General features: G+C 42.5%; 1 protein-coding gene across 9 annotated transcripts in view; it reads left to right on the plus strand.

The window, feature by feature from the left end:
* The window catches only part of LOC146755455 (receptor-type tyrosine-protein phosphatase T-like), a 353,697-nt gene that overhangs the window by 11,769 nt on the left and 321,503 nt on the right, over positions 1-20,425 (plus strand). The window contains exon 1 of one of the 9 annotated variants that reach the window (XM_085525433.1): positions 7,001-7,187. The exons of 7 other annotated variants lie outside the window; for them this stretch is intronic. The gene's annotated coding sequence lies outside the window, so the exon portion shown is untranslated. Of the gene's footprint in view, positions 1-7,000; positions 7,188-9,347; positions 9,985-20,425 lie in introns of those variants that run through there. One more of the 9 variants, XM_085525432.1, reaches the window with a different exon arrangement.

The following is a 20,425-nucleotide window of genomic DNA, read 5'->3' on the forward strand; positions in this document are numbered from 1 at the left end:
ATCTACAGCATGGGCATTGCTGGCACACCTTCTGGTTCAAAGTTTTTCTGCTATGGCAGCACTGGGATGCCAGTGGAGAAAGGCCAAGGCAACTCTTTCTCTCGCTGTGCCAGTCCCTGGAAACCACCTTGCCACCTCCTCCCAGCCTGCACACAAACCAATTGATTTGCTCCACTCTCTGAGCCTCCTGGCAGCCCACTGTGAGCTGACACAAAGGAAGACCCACAGATCAAAAGAAACCAGCACAGAGACAAGGGGAAAGCATTACAGGAAAGCAAAGTGCTGCAGTGAAGTTCTCTTAGCATCTTTTTCCATCTCTGTTTTTGTTACTGGGCGATTTCCTTTTCATTCCCAGTGTGATAGAAACTTTATCATCCCAGTAACATTAATTTGCTAGATCCACCCCTCTCTGAAAGACTCCTGACAAGAGGACTGCATGGCAAACTCCTGTGCTCTCTGCCTCCCCATCGAGTTTCTCAAATATTCTGATGTTGTCTCAGAAGTGCCTTTCTTCTGCTGTTTTTGTTTCTCAGCATGAACTTTATGGTCCCCAGAGGTAGATTCAGAGCTTAAAGGTAAGTGAAATGCAGTGTCACTGGGTGTGCTTCAGGCTCTTCCGCATGAAACGCAGAAACAACAATCTCTTCACCTCCTTCCAAGCATAACTAAAGCCCTATTTTCAGTAGAACAAACTCATGCAAAAATTCCATAAGGTTCTTAATAGAGCCAGCTGAGTTTGCTGCTCACCCTTTCAATCCGTGGGCATTTGACAATTGTGAGATGATGTTATTTTAGCGAGTATCTGACAAAGCATCTGGTAAATTTTGCCCCCCTATTTTTCAGGAAACCAGATTTCAAGGTAAGGTGATCTTAGAGGTTGCCTATTGCAGCCGTGCTTGACATTTTGGCTGCAGGCAAGACATGCAAGTGCACGGCTGTGCTGTGCCAAAAAGGTATTTCTCTTTTGTTCTTGGTGTGAAGTCTCATCTAACTCAAGTACAGGTGAAGAGGTTACCCAGTGTTAACAACAGTGGGCTTTCTCCGTGCCTGCTTGCAAGTATAGGTTCTACTAACAAACCATGGGAGACTCACATGTGGTAAGAAAAGCAACCTCCAATGAGCTTGCATAGTTTCTCTGTTCCTTACTATCCCGTTTTTTTCATGCACTTTTCATTACAGCTCCTTTTTTTGTACTTCACTGATCCCTCATTCTTTTTAGAAAGACTTTTTTTTTTTAAAATAGCTTTTAAAAATACAGCTTTCTTATAAGATGGGCTCCTCAGGCAGCACGCCTCCCTCGAGACAACAAAGTAGGCATCTCACACAGAGCCCTGAGAGGCTGTGGATGTCCTGCCCATCAGTTCACTGTTTGCTTTCCCATCACCCTGCTGAGGATTCTGCTACTTCAGTGATGCTACAGCAGCAAATAGACTTCGTCTGTTTTAGGCCTTCGCAAGGCAAAGGGTGACAGCTCCCAGCTGTCTGCACAGGGCTGCAGGAGGAGGCTCTTCATATGAGCAAGTGCTGCCCATGGATCAGCTGGTGCAGAAACATTGCTTCCACAGGTCCATGAGCTCTCTGTGCTGGCCAGTGTCTGTGTGGGCTGAGGAAAGGGGCCCAGGGGAGAGAGGCTGTAAGGTGGTTCAGTACCAGAATAGGAAGGGACGTCAGGGAGCATCATTTTGGCTGCACCTGGGGGCTCCTGTGTGGGCTGGTATAGGGCTGATACCACTTCACCACATGAAGGGGCTAGGCTGAGAGCCCCCACAGCAGATGTCTCTCCTTACATACACATTACAAGTTGCTGTAGATCCAGGAATGAGTTCCTAGTGCAATGTGTATGGTCTGGGAAGGAAGGTATCTGAGAGGTGGAAATGTAATCCTCCAGCAAGAGTGGAGGTAAAACATCAGTGTACCAAAGGGGTTTTGTACATCCCCATATATGCTGAAGCAATATTTAATTTGTGCTCTCACGAATGCACAGAGCTCATCAAAGCTGTAAATGCAATCAGCTTTTGTAAACTGACTCACAAGAAAGGAGGAAAACTGGGGACCTGGGAACTGCTCTGGAGACTCGGCATATCATCTCGATAAACTGCCGTTACCATCAGTGCATCAGAGAGCCTAGAGCAGGGTCCTGTTGGCAGTGTTTCTCTATTGGCTATGGGATATCTAAGAGCTACAGCTAACTGATTCCTTGCTGTACCTCAGTGTATCTAGCATCTCCAGCATTAGCAGTATGTCTGCTAAAAGGCGTCTTGGAACAATCTGAAATACAATAAGTGCTGTTGTACAGAAAGCTGTTTTTGTGTCTGCAGTCCAGGCAAAACGGGTAAACACCTATACTGTCACAATGGGGTCATGTTGTTCCCTCAATAAAAAATAGGGTTTTCGCAGCATAGGTTGCTAAAATTTGCTAGTCACAGCATATTTGAAAAAGAGCCTCCAATTTCCCTGTTAGCTAGTGCTCTTTCTCTGCCATAAACAGTAATGCTCGATCAAACATCTTGATGCTGTTATAATGAGCTGTACCTAATACCTTAACGAAAACATCTGTGTAGGCTAAAAGGGAGAACAGACTTTCTGGCTCTCAGCAGATTTAGAGCTCTGTATCTGATGCAGTCCAGCCAGATAGTCTCTGTTCATATCTTTCCCTGTTGGCTTTCTTCTTTTCCTACATCTGCTCAGGTAGCACTGGGTGTCCACGACCAGTCACAAGTCACCAACCTATACAGATGTTCTGCTTAGGGCTGTGCCACCTGTGGAGAGGAAATCCAGCAGTGATGGGAGTTAGTGGTTTCTTTGCAAGCCCACCCCATGTGCCATGTCGTCCTGTTTTCCCCTTCAGTAGACCTTTGATTTCTCTTTTTTGCAGGCTGCTTTCAATATTCTGTTTCTCCAGATACTGGTGCCCTTCTCTTGCATTCTCTGTGTACCCCCATGCATGTAGTACCTCATGTAGTAGCACGTAATACCTCATTCATAAAATTTCCCAGGCACGCTTCTAGACCCAGATAGCAAGGGCATTTGTTAACTGAGACAGGATTTCAACCTGTGTGATGCAGTATCTGTGGAGTTGACAGAGCCTGCGGAAAGCTGACAAGAGATGATTTCATTCAACTGTGAAGCCTTGAACCATGAAGATCGCAGCGCTGCTCATCCTTTCAGAGCACTGTCATCATTTGATAGATTAATCAGGGTTACTTAGCAGGGATGCTTACCTGGCAAGGCAATTCCTTAGCTTTTGTACCCCTTGAGTAAAAAACTCAAGAGCAATGAGCAGCTGCATCTGGCTCCAGCAGCACTATTAAACTCCAATACCAATGGGGTATTCAGTGAAGGGTATGAGGGCTCCATGTCTTACAGTTGATTTTTTTCTCCCTTGAAGATACCTCTGTATTTTGTCTTCGGTGAGGTGAAAATTTCACTGTAACCCGCATTGTTGCATCTGATAATATTTACAGAGCTTTCTGCCTTAGTAGCCTTGAAGAAATTCCTGTCTCTGGTTTATATTTGCTATGAGCAGACCAGTGCATGTTACCATTGTTGTTTAAAGGATATTTGTGCTTCAAGACCTTTTGTGTAGCATCTCTTTCCAGCTTTGGAGTCAGACTTTCTGCTCCTCCCCTGCAGGTCTTCATGCTTCCTAAAGCGTGCCCGTGGGCACAAGATGAAGCACACACGTACCAGTGTCCTGAGGCTCAAATGCTTTCTGTCCTCAGGAAGGATCCTGAAAAGCCTTTTCCTAAGTGAAGCTCTGGCCCTTGTTTGGGTTGGCTATGAGCTGGCAGAGACAAGATCCTTAATGCTATCTGCATGCATGCTTAGATTGGATTTTATGGCTTGTGAGCCTTCCTGCAGCCCTCTGTGTGGCAGCCTGACATTTAGGCTTCTTTCTTCTTCCATCTTAAAGAGGGGTCAAAAGCAAGTTAGCTTTCTGCCTTCTTTCTTATCTGATCTGGTCTTTGTACCATGATCTGAGCTTTTGTCACCTGCGTGGACAGCTTATATTAACACTGATTTTAGTTTCCAGTCTTTGATCTGCTCTCTTCTAGCTATTAATCGTCTTATCTCGTTCATCAGTAAGACTGCTTTTCCCCTGAGGGGAGATATTCTCTTCCTCTGCCCCGTTTTCCTTTATATTACTGCTACAGCATGTTTGCAGTGCCTGAACTTGGCTCTGCATTGTATTTTCTCTAACTTCTTGCTTACAGATGCAGATTATCAAATAACATTCCATCTGCAAATGGACTCTTAAATTAAGCTTCATAGTATCTGAATATCACCACGCTGCAATCACATCAAGACTGAAGGGAGAAACATGTTTTGCAGAATGGCAGTGTTGTATTTCAGATTGGAGTCAGCCTCTTGTGAAAGCAGCCAACACTTTTGCTCCAACTGGAGCATACTGATGCTTCTCTTCTGTGACTCACTTGAGGCTGCAAATCTAGCTCAGTAACATCTTATTCTTGGTAACAGTGATCTTCAGAATCCCTCCAGTTTTGGAAGGCTTGTATCACATTTTTTTTTCCCCAAGGACTGAGCCATAGGTGGGCTATGGCTTCTAGGCTGCAGACCTTGTGTATGTTTTTATAAACCTAAAGGAAAGAACTAATATCTTTCCTAAACAACTTAGTACAAGCTGTGCTACGTTACTTGAATACCCTTTCCAATTAACATCTTCTGTGTACAATTCTTGAACGGCCACTAATTTGTGTTTGCTCCATTTTAGTGTAGCACTGTTTAAGACATCAGTTTATTCATTTAATTATTTTAGCCACAGCAGTGGCACTCCCAAATATACTTTTGTTCCACTGTCCAGGTAGCTTGTCAATGTGCATATTGTTAATGCTTTTGTTTTCTTCTTTGCTTTCCCTTCTTTTTTTTCCCTCCTGCAGTTCTGCTGCAGTCAGCCCTAGAAATATCTTGAAGCATAGATTTCTTCTCTGTGCTAATTCTTTAAATGCCAAAAAGTCTTCCTGCTTCCATATGGAGGCTTTTAAGCTTTTTCTTATGCAGAAAACAAACATTTTCTGACAGCTGCAGAGGAATTCAGCCTGCTCTGGCATTTCAATACAGACACCTTTTTGCTTGCTAGATAACCACTTTGGGATGAGAGGTAGTCTTAAAAGTAGAATTTTATCGAGTATTTCCTTCCTTTCTCATAACAAAATTCAAAGCCTTTGGTCTACAAATACATATGACTTGTACCTGCCTCACTGCTTCTGAGTGTTAGCAGCAGGGTGCAATGAAGCCCTGTTTTCCTGAGTTACAGAAGGTCTTCTCCACCTGCACAGAGGCTTTTTCACCTCCCGCTAGTGCTGTGCAGTGGGAATCAGGGCTCATTTGGAGCAAGTGTAGATGACCTCTGGGTGCTCACAATGCAATGAAAATACAGTAACCCCAAATACAGAGCTTGCTGTACCTAACACATTTACTTTGCAGATCCCTTTGTTCAGATTCCTGTTGCACAGAGTGATATGCTTTATCCTGCATAAAGATGGGTCACGCTGCTCCTGGGAGTGCAGGCTGTACAACTTTCCACTCTCTTCTGAGAGCATCGTGCCTGACAAGTCTCTCTTCGATCTCGCTAGACCCTCAGTAGCTTCCAGATATCCAGACAAGAATAAATGCCAGGATGTTCTTTCATTCTTCATTGTCAGAAAGGATTGCAAGATCATTTTTTCTACAGACTGACTGAACTTGCTCTATCTATCCAAGCCTTTTCCATCTTCATATTAAATTACTTCCTCATATTTCTACATCGGGCTATGATGAGTACAGCATATGGGAAAGTTAATAATGAAAAAGCAAAGAAGTTAAAAGTAAATCTGGAGTTTTAAATTTATTCACGTTAAAAAGCCAAGTGCTACTTTAAAAATTATTTCCTATGTTTTCACAGTGTTATTTCAAAAAATATCTCCACTAAGAAAGCTAAAAATCAAATGTGAGTTGAAACTTTTTTAGTTTCATATATTGTTAATGAAGAATCTGGGCAAAACAACAAACTCTGAACCCAGATTGCAAAGTCTGTACAACCAAAGGAAACAAGGGGGGGTACCTACTGGGGGTGATGGCTGACAGGCAAACCGAGAAGAACGTGAACCCGAAGTACTTCAGCCAATAGGAAAAGGGGGAAGGGCTCACTACTGTTGGGGTATAATGATAAAATAGAGGCTGTGTCCCTCGGTACTTTGAGACATTCCACAGGGGAATGCCCCAGTGAATTCAAAATGAGAGAGCTGAAGATTCGCCTCTGTCTCTTTTTGGGATGATTGAATAAGCCTGCTGGAGCAGAAATTTTCCAAACAACTGGTTCAATGGTTCACCCACAGGTCTTAGGAGAATGGGAGGAAACTGGGGAGAGGCTTATGCATTTCTTTCTGCCTTTCTCTTGCCTGTGACACAGAGGTAGTACTGCAGCATGCAGAAAGGCTGCTCTGCTGAAGAGTGCTGAGCACACTGCCAGCTGCAAAAAATGTCATAGTGTGAGATTTAAACAAGAAAAAACAAATTAGTTCTCCTCACCCTATCTTGGAATTTTGAGGTGTCTGTGGGACTATTTTCTAAGGGCTGGAGGGCTGGAGGTTTGTGTTCTCTTCTCTCCTTTTGCTTTTTAAAAGATAGCTAAATTTCCTGTGGGATTATGTGGCTTAAAAAGCCGTAAGAGAGGGAAGTCTGAATCCTCGGGAGCAGTCATTGCCCTGCACAATGCATAATGTGCAGGCAGGTGGGTAGGAAGGCTGTTAGTGTACAAAGATTTGACTTCGTGCATTTTCATCCTGTGAGGACTGTTCAAAAGCTGCTCTTGTTTAAGGCAATTGCAGAGATTATCATTGATGAAGAGTGATTTAAAAGTTCCTAGGTGCCATACATTCACTGTGCTGGCAATCCGGGCTCTCCAACAGCCTCCCCAAGGGCGGGCCTACAGCTGGTAAGGACATGCTTAGAGGCGGCATTTTTTCTGACTACTAACTTGAAAAAGTGGGCCAACTACTCCTTGGTGTGAGCAAAGGAGGGACATCAGAGAGTGAGGGTGGCTGCAAGACCCCTCCCAGTGCCACGCTGGCCCCTCTGCCCCAACAGCTGTGTGAGGCCTCACCTGTGGCCTTTACCCACCCCTGCCTAGGCCCTGTTTCAGCCCTTCTGAGGTCTGCACCAAAGGATAGCTGCTACAGATCATGCAGGTATGTGTATGTATGCTGTTTTGGTGGGTACCTAGCTCTGTTTAACACAAGTTTGGTTGGCAAAAGATGTCTGGGTGCCTCCTCTCTCCTGCTCCACCATGCAAGACTTGCGCTATGCAGGACACATGGCTGGAACTTGCCTGCTTGATGTGCTAAAGCTATCCAAGTCTCTGTTGTGTCAGCTTTATAAGTCAAGAGGAGCTCCACCTGAGGCTTTCTTTTCCTTTCTCTGGCCAAGATATCTCAGCCCTGGAGCTGCCAGCTGGGGTGTGGGTGGTAGCCGGTGTGCAGGACTCCACCAGAGCTCGCTGCTTGCTTTTCCCAGTGTTAGCAGGGAGAGCTGAAGAGTTTGAAAGGAAAGAGGATAACTTCCTCAGTTGGAAACTAGGGGTGTTGGTAACTCTGGGAGTCCTTTCTAGCCTTGTATTTCCCATCCCCTTCCCCTGTGGGAAACCTGAAGGAGCAGAAGTAATCTACTTCCCGCTGCTTAGCTGTATTTATTTTCCACTGCCTGCCTCTCTGCCTGCAGCACCACTAATGTTCCCAAAGCACCTGAAGTCATTTATTTTCTACCTCTGCCTATGGCAGTGGTATTGCACCCTAGAAGGTTTTTCTTGAAACCTTCTGGGCTTTGTTGGGTGCGCTCTAGGCATGTGAGAAAATAAATGGGCATAGAAGCAGTATGTGTTAAATCCACAGCGGGTGTCTAGACTGCCAAGGCTTGTATATGTTTTCACTTCTAATAAGTGTACATAGATATATTACTAAGTATCTAGTAGACAAACATACTCTAGATGCTGGAAACTTGCTGCTCCTATGGTCCTCACAGGAGCAGTTTGAACAGCATCACCTTCCCTTTATAAACACTGTAACATTTCTCTAAGAACTTAGATTACTTTTGATGCTCTCCATTTAATTAGGAAAATCTCTGCTTGTTTTACAAGCTTTTCTGGGTCATCCAAAGCCCTGTGTGAGAAAAGATGCTTGGATGTTGCTGGGGTTGTGCGGGTCTCCCTGCTCTGAACTGAGCTATGCATGCATAGACCAAGGTTCAGCATTTTGGTTAAGAGGAAAGGAGCCAGTCAGCTGCTTTTTCAAAGAATGATGAGGTTTAGAGTGATTAAATGTCTACAAGCTTCTAAGGTAACAAGGCTTCAATTCTTCTGTGATTATAAATGGCTGAGAGTCAAAATGGGACTATTTATTTCCATGAGTGACTGCGTAGGAAGTGCCTAGTTCATGCTGTGAATAACTTGTGTTTTTCCTCTTCTTCATTCCCTCGGCTTCTGATGGTCTCTTGCAGACGAACTTAGACACATTTCTATTAGCTGTCCCCAGCTGGTGTCACTGGCATCTCCTAGATCTACACCAGCAGTTTTTTGGCCTCAGTCATTAAAAAATACATGAGTAAAAATACAAGTCACTGGCTCCAAGGTGGACATAGTGAGCTAGGCTGCTTTCCCCAGTATCTAGCCAGTCTGCATCTAATGGTGAGCCTGCAACCAATAAAGTCCTGAGGAAGGCACATAAGATGTAAAGCCTTTCCCCTCTTATTTCCCTTGGACTGTTTTTCCCATCTTTCCTCATGTGTTTTGCTAGCAGAAGCACCTGTTGTTTGTCAGACAGCTACTTAAGACTTAGGCTGGAACAGGCACATGATACAGTCAAAACTTTTGTAATTTGAACTCCTATGTAACTTTCCTACTTACCACAGGGGAGATAAATCCTCTTACCCACCTGTCAGGTAGGCCCAACAGAGCAGCTGGAAAGAAGAAAACAAGCTGTGCATGACCATCCAATCCCTGCTGACCATTGCGGGTGTTGCTGGGAGCATGCTTTGCTTTCTCCTGTGTAGGAGATATTACCTGGAGCTTTACCTCTGGGGTCTTCCTAGGCACTCTGGTGCTGAAAAGTCCATTCTGCTCAGCAAAGTCATCAGAGGTGAAAAAAGCAGTTTGAGCAATTGATAGAGCTTAAAGTTACAGATGAAAAGGGAACTTCTCATCAAAGGCTTCAACTTTTTCTATAATGTTGCTGCCCCCAGGCTTGCTCTGCTGATGACTCTCTGTTGGCCTGTGCTCCTTGGGGTCATAGGAAAACTGCTTTGTCTGTTGAAGATGGGGGTGGAGGAGGAGAAAATAATAAGTTGGTCTTTCTTTTTTCTTATTTTTTTCCTCTCTGGAATTGAAAAACATGCAGTTTTAGAAGACATTATGTCAGTCTGTTCCTGCTACGGAGCAAGATTAGTGTTGTATACAAATGGAGATGTTAGGAGAAAAATGTAATGCAAAACAATGTCTTGTTCCCATGCAAGCTAGAGTGGCTGCATAATAAATACAAGGCATCCAGTCTGTGTTTAACATACTTTTTTGAAGCCATGAAAAAACCTTCAGTAAAAGTCTCCTAAAAAGCTATGAAATGAAAAAGTAGCAGCTGATTCTTACAAATGTTTCTTCCTGGAGGTTTATGTTTATCTTCAGTATTTTTGTTTAGGATTGTTTGACCCTCACACAGCCCTGTGCAGAGGGCATATATAAAATCAGAACAGCTCCATTTTGAAACACGTGGGGTGGCTTCTGAGCTCACTGGCTCTGCTGTAACTAACACTGCAGCACCTCTCTATCTCTCTCTTAAAACTGAGACATCAAAAATGTTTTCTCCAGCCTCCTCCTCCTGGCCACACTTCACCAACATGTACCTTGCAGAAGATGAGGGATAGCAATCCATGAACTTTACGGCTTCAGTGCTGGGGTTGTTCCTGGGCCAGCTGCTCCTCTGGGTCCTGCTGATGGTCAAGGTATGCATCTCTGGAAAAAGCTGGCTTCTGAAGCAAGAGGTATAGCATTGAGACCTATTTGAGATCAGTTCAAGTGCACTGATGAGCTGCAAAGCAATAAGGCATCTAGTAGGAACACGTAAGGTGGTATTTCAGCACTTGCCAAGGAAGGGCATTTATCTGCTATTAAGTCAGCACCCATCAGGATAACAACTAATTGAAACCAAAGGGACCGCTCACAGCGTAATATACCAGGCAACGTGAATAATGATAATACTATTTGGCCCTCAGTTAGTCATCTATAGTTTCCTTCTAGAGCTAGAGAGCTCTGGCTGTATCTCCTGCTGCTGCACGTGGGCTCTGTGTGGATTAATTTGTGCCTCTGAAGAGGGGTGACTGCTGCTCATGTCTGCAGGTGTTTGGCCCAATCTTACCCCTTCCATTTAAGAACTGAAAAATCAGTTATTTTTTTCTTCCTCCTTTACCACAAACTATCTGGGGTCTCTCAAGTGTCTCAAATAAATCTTTCTGATTTCTCTTTGTGCCTGCTAAATTATGGCATCTTTACTGCAGGATAACAAGCCTGGCTGCCTCCCAGCTGGTTTCTTTGCTGGCTGCCCAGCTGTTAGCCTGACCAGAAAGGTGACATGGATGTCTGTCACAACGCAGGGTTTGCCTTTTCTTTCACATTACTTATGTTGCTGTAAGTATACTTGATGAGGTTCAAACACATGAAGTCTGTGGGAATGAAAATTCCTTGTTATTGCCCATTAACATCTATGCAGGGAGACTGGTACTCAACAGTACCAGTGGATGGGGATTTTTTTTCTTACTGCTGGACTTGTTTCTTTTTGTAATATATCTTCCTGGAAACTGATTTTGGTTCTCCCGTTGCTGTCTGTGAACTTTAACAAGTAGACAGACTACTGTGATGGCTGCTGCTGCTGAACAATATTGGATGAGCAGACAGGGTTAGTGCTAAGTTTTGGAACACACTCAGCATGTGCCCCTTGAAGTCTGGATTCTTTCCTGGGACTTGAGGTCCTTCTGTGGACTGCTGCTGTGGCATTGCCTCTGCTCATTAGATTTGATACTTCTGTAAGTATAGAAAGGTGGCTTACTGTTAATAAGCTTCTCTGTTAATCTCAAGCGTGTCCCCTTACTCTGTAAAAGCTCCTTGCAAACATAGACTCCGAATCTCATCTTGGCTGTGCTTCTTCATTTCTGTTTGTGCCATGCATTGCAGTAACGTATCATTTTCTGAATCCTGCCAGGAAGAATGTCTGCTATTCTTCATAGTCTTCTTTATAAGATGGCTTCTGTAGTGTTAGTCCTTGCCTGCTCTGGGAAACAAATACTTTGCTGACAGTGTTTTTCACTGATACATCTTGCTGTACTATTTTTGAAAGCTGGTCTCGTCTTTGCACTTGGGCAATTCTCCCTTTAGAAAATGTGACAATGAAACCCATGTGGCACCTTTTGTTTTCGCCATAGCTGCTGATGAGTCATTGGTAGGAGACGCTCTCAATGAATTTTAAGTTTGCGCAGCACCAAATGAAAGTACTTATTTGGACACTTCCAGTCGATGTTGTGCTCAAGCACAATAGCAGCAATTAACTTGAATGTGATTATTGTGAGGTCTGGTTTTGATCCCACCAAAGATGTCCTCAAACACATCCTGCACTGTGAGCTACCAGATCTGAGGGTGGGAGGGCAAAGCACAAGGATGTGTATTTTGGCCACTTCTGAAAACAGAAGCATCTGGATGTAGATTCTGTCTAAAGGTCTCACCCTGCAAAAATGTCAGCCATCATAGTACCAGATTAGATCTTCACTTAGCTCCAGTATGTTTATCAAACTGCAAGGTTTTGCTTCCCCCATTCCCCTGCTTCTGCAGTCTAAAGCTGCTGAGGAGTTTCATAAGAATATGTAGCTGTAGTTCCTGTAAATGGGTGAGAAAAATGAACTGCCAACAGTCGTATACTTTATCAATTAGCAGACTGGAGCTGGAAAAAAGAATTATGCCCACCTGTCCTCAACAGTTTCCTGTTTACTGGATTTATTGAGCCCATTCATCTTGACTGAAACATACATCTGGATATGCAGGACTGCTGCTTAATATGTGTGAAGCGGGGGATTTAAAAATCAATCATATTGAGGAGCAACTATTTTCAGTCCTTCACTCTTTCACATTTCTGCCTTTTCACTGTGTTCTCCAAGCTGTGAAAGCTTTTAATTTCAGTGTGTTTGACTGACACCCCAGAGGATGTGACTCATGAGTTAAGGGATGGACAGGAAGTGTTCAGTGGTTTCTCAGTAGGGATACATCTGTCCTGAGGCAATTCTCCTTTTTAAGTGGCAGGGGGCTTTAGTGGGAAGAAAGAAGGTTTTGACCAGGAATTATAAAGGGTATCTAGTAGAGGCTTCTAAGAAAAATGCTCACATAAATTCTTCTAATTCTGTGCTAACAGGGACTTGTCAGTGAGCATCCAAAGGTAAAGTTTGGCCAAGTTTGATCAGCACAGAGAGCAGAAAAGGATGTGGCAGCCCAGAGTGCCTTCTTTCCCCAAGTTTCTCTGGTGGGAAGAGCCACTTCTCTGGTCTTGACAAGAGGTCTAGAAAGAAAAAGACAGATTCTGCCTACACTAGAAATAAAGCTATGCAATATGCCTACGTTCTGACACAGAGCTCCATGGGCAGTTTTCTGTGGGCAATTTCTTATTCTTTCCTTGCTTCCTTATGCTGTTCTCTTTGTCATGGTGTCAAGATGTCCTGTGGATTTTATGACTTGAATTAGCTCATGCTAAGTAATTTACCTGAATGTTAACTATATAATAACACAGGGGAGGTTCAGGTTGGATATCAGGAAAAGGCTTCAGCCATGGGGAGGCTGGGCACTGGAACAGGCTCCCCAGGTCAGTGGTCATGGCTCCAGACTGCCAGAGTCTTAAAAAGGTCTATTGGTCAGTTTAATCCTACAGCCTAAGCTGACTAGAACAAGATATGTTGCAACTATAATGAGTCTATTTATTTCAGTGTATTCTTATTTATTTATCTTTCTGTTCCATGGGTTCAAACTCAGCTATAGCCCTAATCTATTTTATATATGGTTTTCCCTGGCTTCAAAGTTTTGGTTCAGACCCCTAGGAAAGTGCAGAGAGTTTCTCCAGACAGAAATCCCTTCAGCTTTCTGATGTGTCATGGAAAGACTTTTTTTGGGTGCTCATATGTGGAGCCAGTGAAGCGTTTTGAAGCGTCCCTCACCTGCAGACCACTCTTCTGACTGCTTTGTGAGGGAGACGCTGGGTAAGGGATCTGTGAAAAGTAAAGCAGCTTGAAGCTTTTCTTGTGATCTTGCCAAGCGGGATAAATGGCTTCCCCATTTAAACAGGTCAGCCTCTAGGAGGTTTCTTTTCCAATTGGCTGCTGTGTTAGGGCACTCTGGGAAGACATTCTGTGATGTCTCGGAAAAGTTCAGAAAATGCATATAATGTTTCTCAGTGTTAAATTCTTTCATTACCATTGAAGGAACTTCTGGGATTTTGCTTTTTTATTAAAGAAGTCTACAGGTGTGTAGGAATCAAACTTCATAAGCTTATGAACTTGAAGCAAATGAACGCATTTCCTCCAGTTTCCTATGGCTCTAATCTCAATAGGCTTTGATAATATAAGAACAGGGAAAGGACAGCTTGTGGTGATGGACAGTTTAATCTCACCTGCCTGCTGTGAAATACACTGGTCGATCTAGAGAACTGCAAAGTATAAATTGCCTTTTTAATACTGATAAACAATAAAGGGGTAAACAAAAACTTAAGGAAATATTACATCCTAATTGTAGTTATCTGCTGGGATCAACAAATCTGGTTCATCCCACAGCTTCTGCTGTTTATTGAGTCTCTCAGCCCCACAGTAATTATTTCCTTAGCCCTTAGTTTGTTTGTGCTGTAACAATGGCTTGAGGATGAGAAATTCTGTCCATGTTTATTATGCAACCAAAGCAGCTGACCAGCTAAGTATCTGTCTGATTTTTTTTTATCAAGGAGTTTGTAAGCAAACTTATAATCTAAATGATGCCCTGATGTAATGTAAAGAAAGGGAGGTGATGGATAATCCTCTACCCCTCTCCATCCCATTCCTTACAAGTCAATAAGCTGCATTCCGATCTACTTCAGGCTATTTGCATGGAAAAGAGGTAAAGAGGGAATAAACTGAAATTATGTAACTTGTTTAATCGTAGAATTATAGGGCTGGCAGCAATGCTTCAAGTCTCCCTCACACCCAGCCTTTACTTGTGCCCTCGGAAGAAGCAGGATCCTTTCAGAAACTCCGAGCTGAGTCTCGCCTCTCTATCACAAGGCAGAGATGGATCTTACCAGATTTTCAGGCTGATCTGATGAAAGAGAGATGGAAAAATGCTACATCCTGTCAGTTTACAATCAGGCAGCCTCCAGGTGCCACAGCTTGGGAGTACAAACACCATGAAGAGCATCTGTTTGAGAAGATCTAACGCAGGGAAAGAGAATGAAATTGAGACTGGGCAGAATATCAGAGCAATGTTTCACAGCAGTGAGGACTACTGAGTATGACTGGGAAAACAGCAGAAATGATCTTAAGAGTGGGGTGATAACTATGAACCAACCCATGCACACTGCCCTGTAAAGGAGGAGGAGCTTGTTATCTGCCTGGTGGGGAAACTGTACATCAATTGGTTGTTTGCAGTCTAATGAAGGATCCAAGTGTGCTGCCCAAAGGTGGACATTTTCACTGATTTATGCCAGAGGAAGACTCCTGGTAGCACTTCAGCTCAGTCTGATTTCAGTGTGTTGCACTCATGTCTTATTCTAGTGAATTAGGCCAGAGTAGAGTCCTTTGTTAACATAGGGTGGTCAATTGTATTTTGCCTGTAAAGCTTTATTTTTTATGCCTTTTTCTCCTTTTGCTTCAGGATCCCAAGTCCCGAAGCATTTAGAAGAGCAGGCTCAGTTAGAAGCACTGTAAGGGCGGTGGAGATGTGTGGCTGCTTACAACTGTCATGGACAGATGTCATGGGAGCTCAGCATTTTGAACAAGAGACAGGCAGAGCTGTGCTGTCATGTCTAAGGAATATGATCCCCGTAAGAGGAATGATATCTGCTATCCTGTAGGGCATCATGTTGATGGGTGATGTTAGCCTCTGAACTGCTTTTCATGACACTTGAGTGGGTCACTGGTAGCTCCCCAAAGAATTAACTGCTGTGGTGACGTGGGAAAAGATGTCTGACCTTGGATAGCTGGCCTTTGTGCCTCAAGCACAGCAGCTGGTGCCCTCCCTCTGCAATTGTTTTGTGGGAGTCTGGGAGGGCAGGCAGGCAGGCATGGAGACATCCCTTTCACAGAGCAGAAAGGGGCTTGTCTGGCTGTGCTTGTATGCTTGAAACGTGGAATGAACTTAAATATCCCCTTTAACTTTCTTAGAAGAAATCCCATTTGCATGTTACACCATTATTAGCAGAGGCAATGGGACAAACACTGGTATCCTGTTAATTATGGGCATGCTAATGATATATACTTCTGCAGTCAAATAGCTCTGTAATTCTATTTCCTGTCTTAATTTTGTGCTTTGCTGTTTGAAATGTTAATGAAGCCAGAATTCTCAAAGGTCATCCTCTGAATATATCGGCTTTTTTATTTTTTATTTTTTTATTTTTAATTTTGTTTCAGAACAATTTAAATGAGGTTTTGTTCTTAATGTTGCTAACAATGTTAACTTTTCTGTTTAATTAATGAAGGTGTAGGAATATGCCTTGGCCCTGGTCAGCGAGCTAAATGAGAACAGCTCTGTGTTCTTCTCTAAACCATTCCCTGCCATTTTCAGCCCTGATATGTGTCCTGTTGCCTTGTTTCCCCCAGCAGGCCCTGCCTCTTTCTCTTCAAAGATGACATGGAAGAATAGTTAAAGGAAAAAAGAAAAAACAAGAACAAAAAAAAACCAACAGAAAAGTGCAAATTTAGCAGAACTGAGCATTGCATTTTCCACGAGGCCATTTATCATCCTCAGAAAGTTTAGGTTCTTCACAAATAATAAAGCAAAGAACTGGTAATTGCAGTTTTCGGCTAATTGGCAGAACTGTGTCATGCAAAAAGGAGAATTTCTACACTGCCTTTGCTGACGATACTTGAAGGTTGTTTTAAACTTTCTACTAAATTAAGTGATTGTCCCTTGTCCGGGTTCAATGTTAATCCAACAGGTGGGGTTTTCATTTGTTTTTAATACTCTTAGATGACGGGGAAGTGGCAAGTGTAAGAGGTTGTTTCCACCAACTCGATTTGTGTGATAAAGCTCTCCAGGTCTGTTGTATGCACCTTCATATTGTAAGCTAGGTTCTGCTTTCTTTTTCACTGGAAAGCAAATGGAAGCTCTGGGTTATTTGGTGCTTTTGTACATGACCATACAGCTTTTTGGTGCCTTAAATACCTCTCATGCAGCCAAAGCTTCTCAGTGGTTAGAAAATGCAGGAGCCGTTTGTCTGGCTTTTTTCAGTCTGAACTGCTGACAGTTTCCAGCTCTAGGAAGCTCTCACCTGGCTCCCAGTGTTTAAGTCTCTGATACAGTGGGGCTGAAAAGGAACTGGCCAGGGGGAGGATATGCAGGTATTTGTTTCTAATGAATTAATCGAAACTGGATCAGAAGGGAGTGGTGGAATTTTTAGCTAGCTAATCTATCAGCTGTACTTGCATGTACCTACAAATCTGTGCGTGAGAGGCAAGCCAAGAGCTTCTGCAGTAAACTTGCTATTTTTCACATATTTAGATAGCGTGATCATCCTGCATGTGGAGGGCAAATGTGTGAGTGGAATTTTACCTGCTTCTAATATAATCAACAGAGAGTTTGCTTACTTCTCTCATACACCGTGAAGGTGACTTTGGTCTACCTCTTACATTTCTCACTTTACAACTGAGATTGTCAGTGTCTTTTAGCTTCACTGCCTAGGGCTGGATAGTTCCTCAAATATTATTTTACAGCAAGTGTTTCCACCTACAGCGCTGAATTTGCATGTTAGAGCACTTCAAGGGCAGCTTCCCAGCCTACAGACCCTGCTGTTCAGGTAGATAGAGGACAGTTAATCAAGTGTCTGAATGGAGTTCAGCAAGCTTTGCACAGGTATTCCTGGTGTGTCTCAGTGTCAAAATGGGGCAGTATTTACCCTGTGGTGAACAACCCTGGATGCAGATATAACAGCTGCTTGGGGAGGAGTCTGTGGCATTTGTAGCTCAAGAACACCCACTAGCTTAAAACCAGGGTTGTGGCCACATAAACTTCTAATCTAACACAACTGGAGAGACTATAAGCCTCTTAAACCAGCTTTTCCTGGTTTGTGGACATCACTTGTCCATCAGCCGTGGTAGTAGAACTGCCCCAAAACTGGGGAGGAGAACCATGCTACTGTTTAATGTCTCCTGCAACACTGCTGTTCTGGGGGGTGAGGCAGTTCGATTATCTGAATGCTTACTACACTGATATTGCCAACTTTTCTTTTTTTCCTCCACTATTATAGATCTAATCATAAAGTCCAGCTTGTACCCAAAGCACTAGCACATCCATCAAGACGCATTATGTTCTCTAGGGCTTTTTATTTTTATTTATTTTTTTTAAATAAAGACTGTATATTTGGCATTATATAAGAAATCAGTTTTGAGAGAAGATTGATGTTTTCAGCAGATTTTGGTATTTTATGATATTTACAAAGCCCAGAGAAGTGCAGAGGGAGAAAAATATGACTAACTTTTCTTGAGTACTCCAAATAGTTAAATTGAAGTGAAGCTCTTTGTTGTTCCCCAGCAAAACAAAAACAAAAGTCTCTTTTGTTTTGTGTGGTAATTATGGATTTTCATGAGCACTCCTTGGTAATCAGGTTTAATGACACCAAACCCAAATCACATTATAGTCATTTTCCAAGGCTGTGTTGGAGACATGCCACATTAACCCAAAAGAACAAAGCTTTCGACGACAAGAAGAGTAAAAAGACAAAGGGAAGCAGCAAAGAAGTAAGATTTTTCTTACCTGTGACTGTACCCTTTGCACAATGTGATGCTGCACTAGAGGAATAAGCACTGATAAAAATATTGGAGAAATAATGTTGTCCTTGGATATCTTGGGAATCTAAGGGATAAACTTGTGTAAGGATTTATTCTTAATTTTATCTTCTTTACTATCATGTCTATTTGATTAAGCTAATAAAAAAACCGTGCTGCAGGTTGCATTATGTTATTTTAATATGCTCTTTTTCTTCTTGCTTGCTAAGCCTGACTTAGCTCAGTTGTCGAGTGCCAAGGGTTATGGGTTAGACTGTTCTGTGAGCTCATGAGCTGCAGAAAAAGGTTGGGGCTTGGTGGGTTGGAGGAACTTTCTATAGGAAACTAATGGGGGAATCTCATGTCTGCTGTGATGAGTAATGCTTTAGCAGATGCGCATGAAATGATGGAAATAGATCAACTGTACCACCACATTGAGCACTGAAAATAATTTTGGAAAGCCTGTCTATCCAGGCTATCCAAATAAAAACTTGATAGGAATTTCATTGCTGAGCTGAGGAGGGGATGTGGTCAAGAAGTAGGTAACTTAAAATTCATACAGGGAGCATGCTTTAACATAAATGCATGTTTTGAGTTCTGGTAAGATATGAAGTGTGCACACTGGCACACTTGTATCCATTTTTCTATTATGTCATATGCACTTATTAGTGAAAACCTCCATGTAATTTTTAATATGTGCTGAGTGAGTAAGATAACTCTCAGTGTGAATTTTCCTGCACTATAACTTTTGCTTTCTGGCTTCCACAAAGCACCGTAAGGACTTCATCTGTAATTAGTGAGTTGTTCGCATTGCTGTAAAGTGGTAACCTGCTGTAGCTATTGTCTTCTTGGCTGTACACAACTTTCAAAAATATGGTCTAGGATGTCATTATTCTTTTCTTTGTGGTTCAGAAAAGGAATCCATTTTCTTTGATAAAAGACCCATTGATCTTTGTGATCTATAAATCATTCTTTCAAAAGAAGCCCTTTGAAATATCAATTCAAGGTATTCTCACAGAATATAACTTTATAGCTTTTTCTAGTGATGGAAGATAATCCTTGCGCCTATCAAAAAGGAAAATCCATACTATTTTTCATTGAATTTTGTGACTTTAGTTGAAGCTTTCTGAAGGCCCAACATTACCATCTCTAGCCTTGTATACCATATGAAGTCAAAGCCTTTGTGTCAAAACAGCATTTCCTTACCTCCAGCAGAGCTTGAGATAATTGAATTAAAAACAGGACTGTACGAAACAGCACTCCTTGCAGCACTGCAAAGGCTTAGCACCTTTCATGAGGAACACTTGTGCTGTGTGTGATTTCTTCCTATTTCTATTTTTATTTTATTTTATTTTATTTTATTTTATTTTATTTTATTTTATTTTATTTTATTTTATTTTATTTTATTTTATTTTATTTTATTTTATTTTATTTTATTGTCTTTTAAGGAACTGGTTTTCCATTACTGTAAACTGCTTTAGGAGCCCTGATAAACTCTCTCCATAGGATGCGTTTCTTAGATGCCAGCTTGAAAGTGTCTTACATGCAGTGGAAATACCTGATCTTGCATAAACCTGTCCTGGACAAATCTGCCTCTACCAAGGCTACAGGCCAGGGTCTGCTAAGACTGTCGTATTTGGTGAAACAACTGGAGGGGAGGTGGTGAGTGAGTGGTGTCATCATGCTCTCACACCAGCTGTCAGTCCTGTAGCTATCAAGTTTTTTGGCATAAGGGTGCATTCATGTTTCTCCTTATGCAATAAAGGACTGAGACTTTTCTTTGTATAATCTGAAAACCATGGCCACATCTTCAAGGAAAGCACAATGTACGATAACAATGCTGGCTCTATTGCTAGTGGAGGCTAGAGAGCGGGCCTGGGGTGGCTGCCTTTCAGTGCTATAAGTAATGAGCAGTCCTTAAGTGAACAGTTTAGAATTCCTCAGAGACGTTCAGAAACCTGCTGCACAAACCAAGGAATAAACGCAATGCAGCTCTTTTACATAAATAATCCTTCCTGCTTCTAATCTTCTGATTTATTCCCGTGGTGGCATATTGTTTGCGGTGTTTATCTCAAGGGATTGCTATTGATCTCTATTGAAGTGCTGAGGAAATGCATTTATCTGCATGAACCTGTGTCACTGTAGAGGCGCTCTGTGTCTGAGTGTACAGTTCTCCTCTTCGTGGTGATCACGCCTTATCTTTATTTCTCTTTTCCCTCCTCAGTTTATCTTTTGGGTGGCTGGCGCAGAGCAGTGGAATGCTTGGTGTGGTTTGTGAAACTGATTTAGGAAGTCAGCAGTGCTTCTAGTCCAGATCTTACCTCTTCAGTCTGTGACCTGACTGTGGATATAATGTGATTTGGTTTGGTTTTTTTTTAATAACTTTCTCACAGAGACATCTATACTTCAA

The sequence above is a fragment of the Coturnix japonica genome, chromosome 32 (assembly GCF_054131305.1).
Source record: "Coturnix japonica strain WE chromosome 32, WE-NBRP24, whole genome shotgun sequence".
Taxonomy (NCBI): domain Eukaryota; kingdom Metazoa; phylum Chordata; class Aves; order Galliformes; family Phasianidae; genus Coturnix; species Coturnix japonica.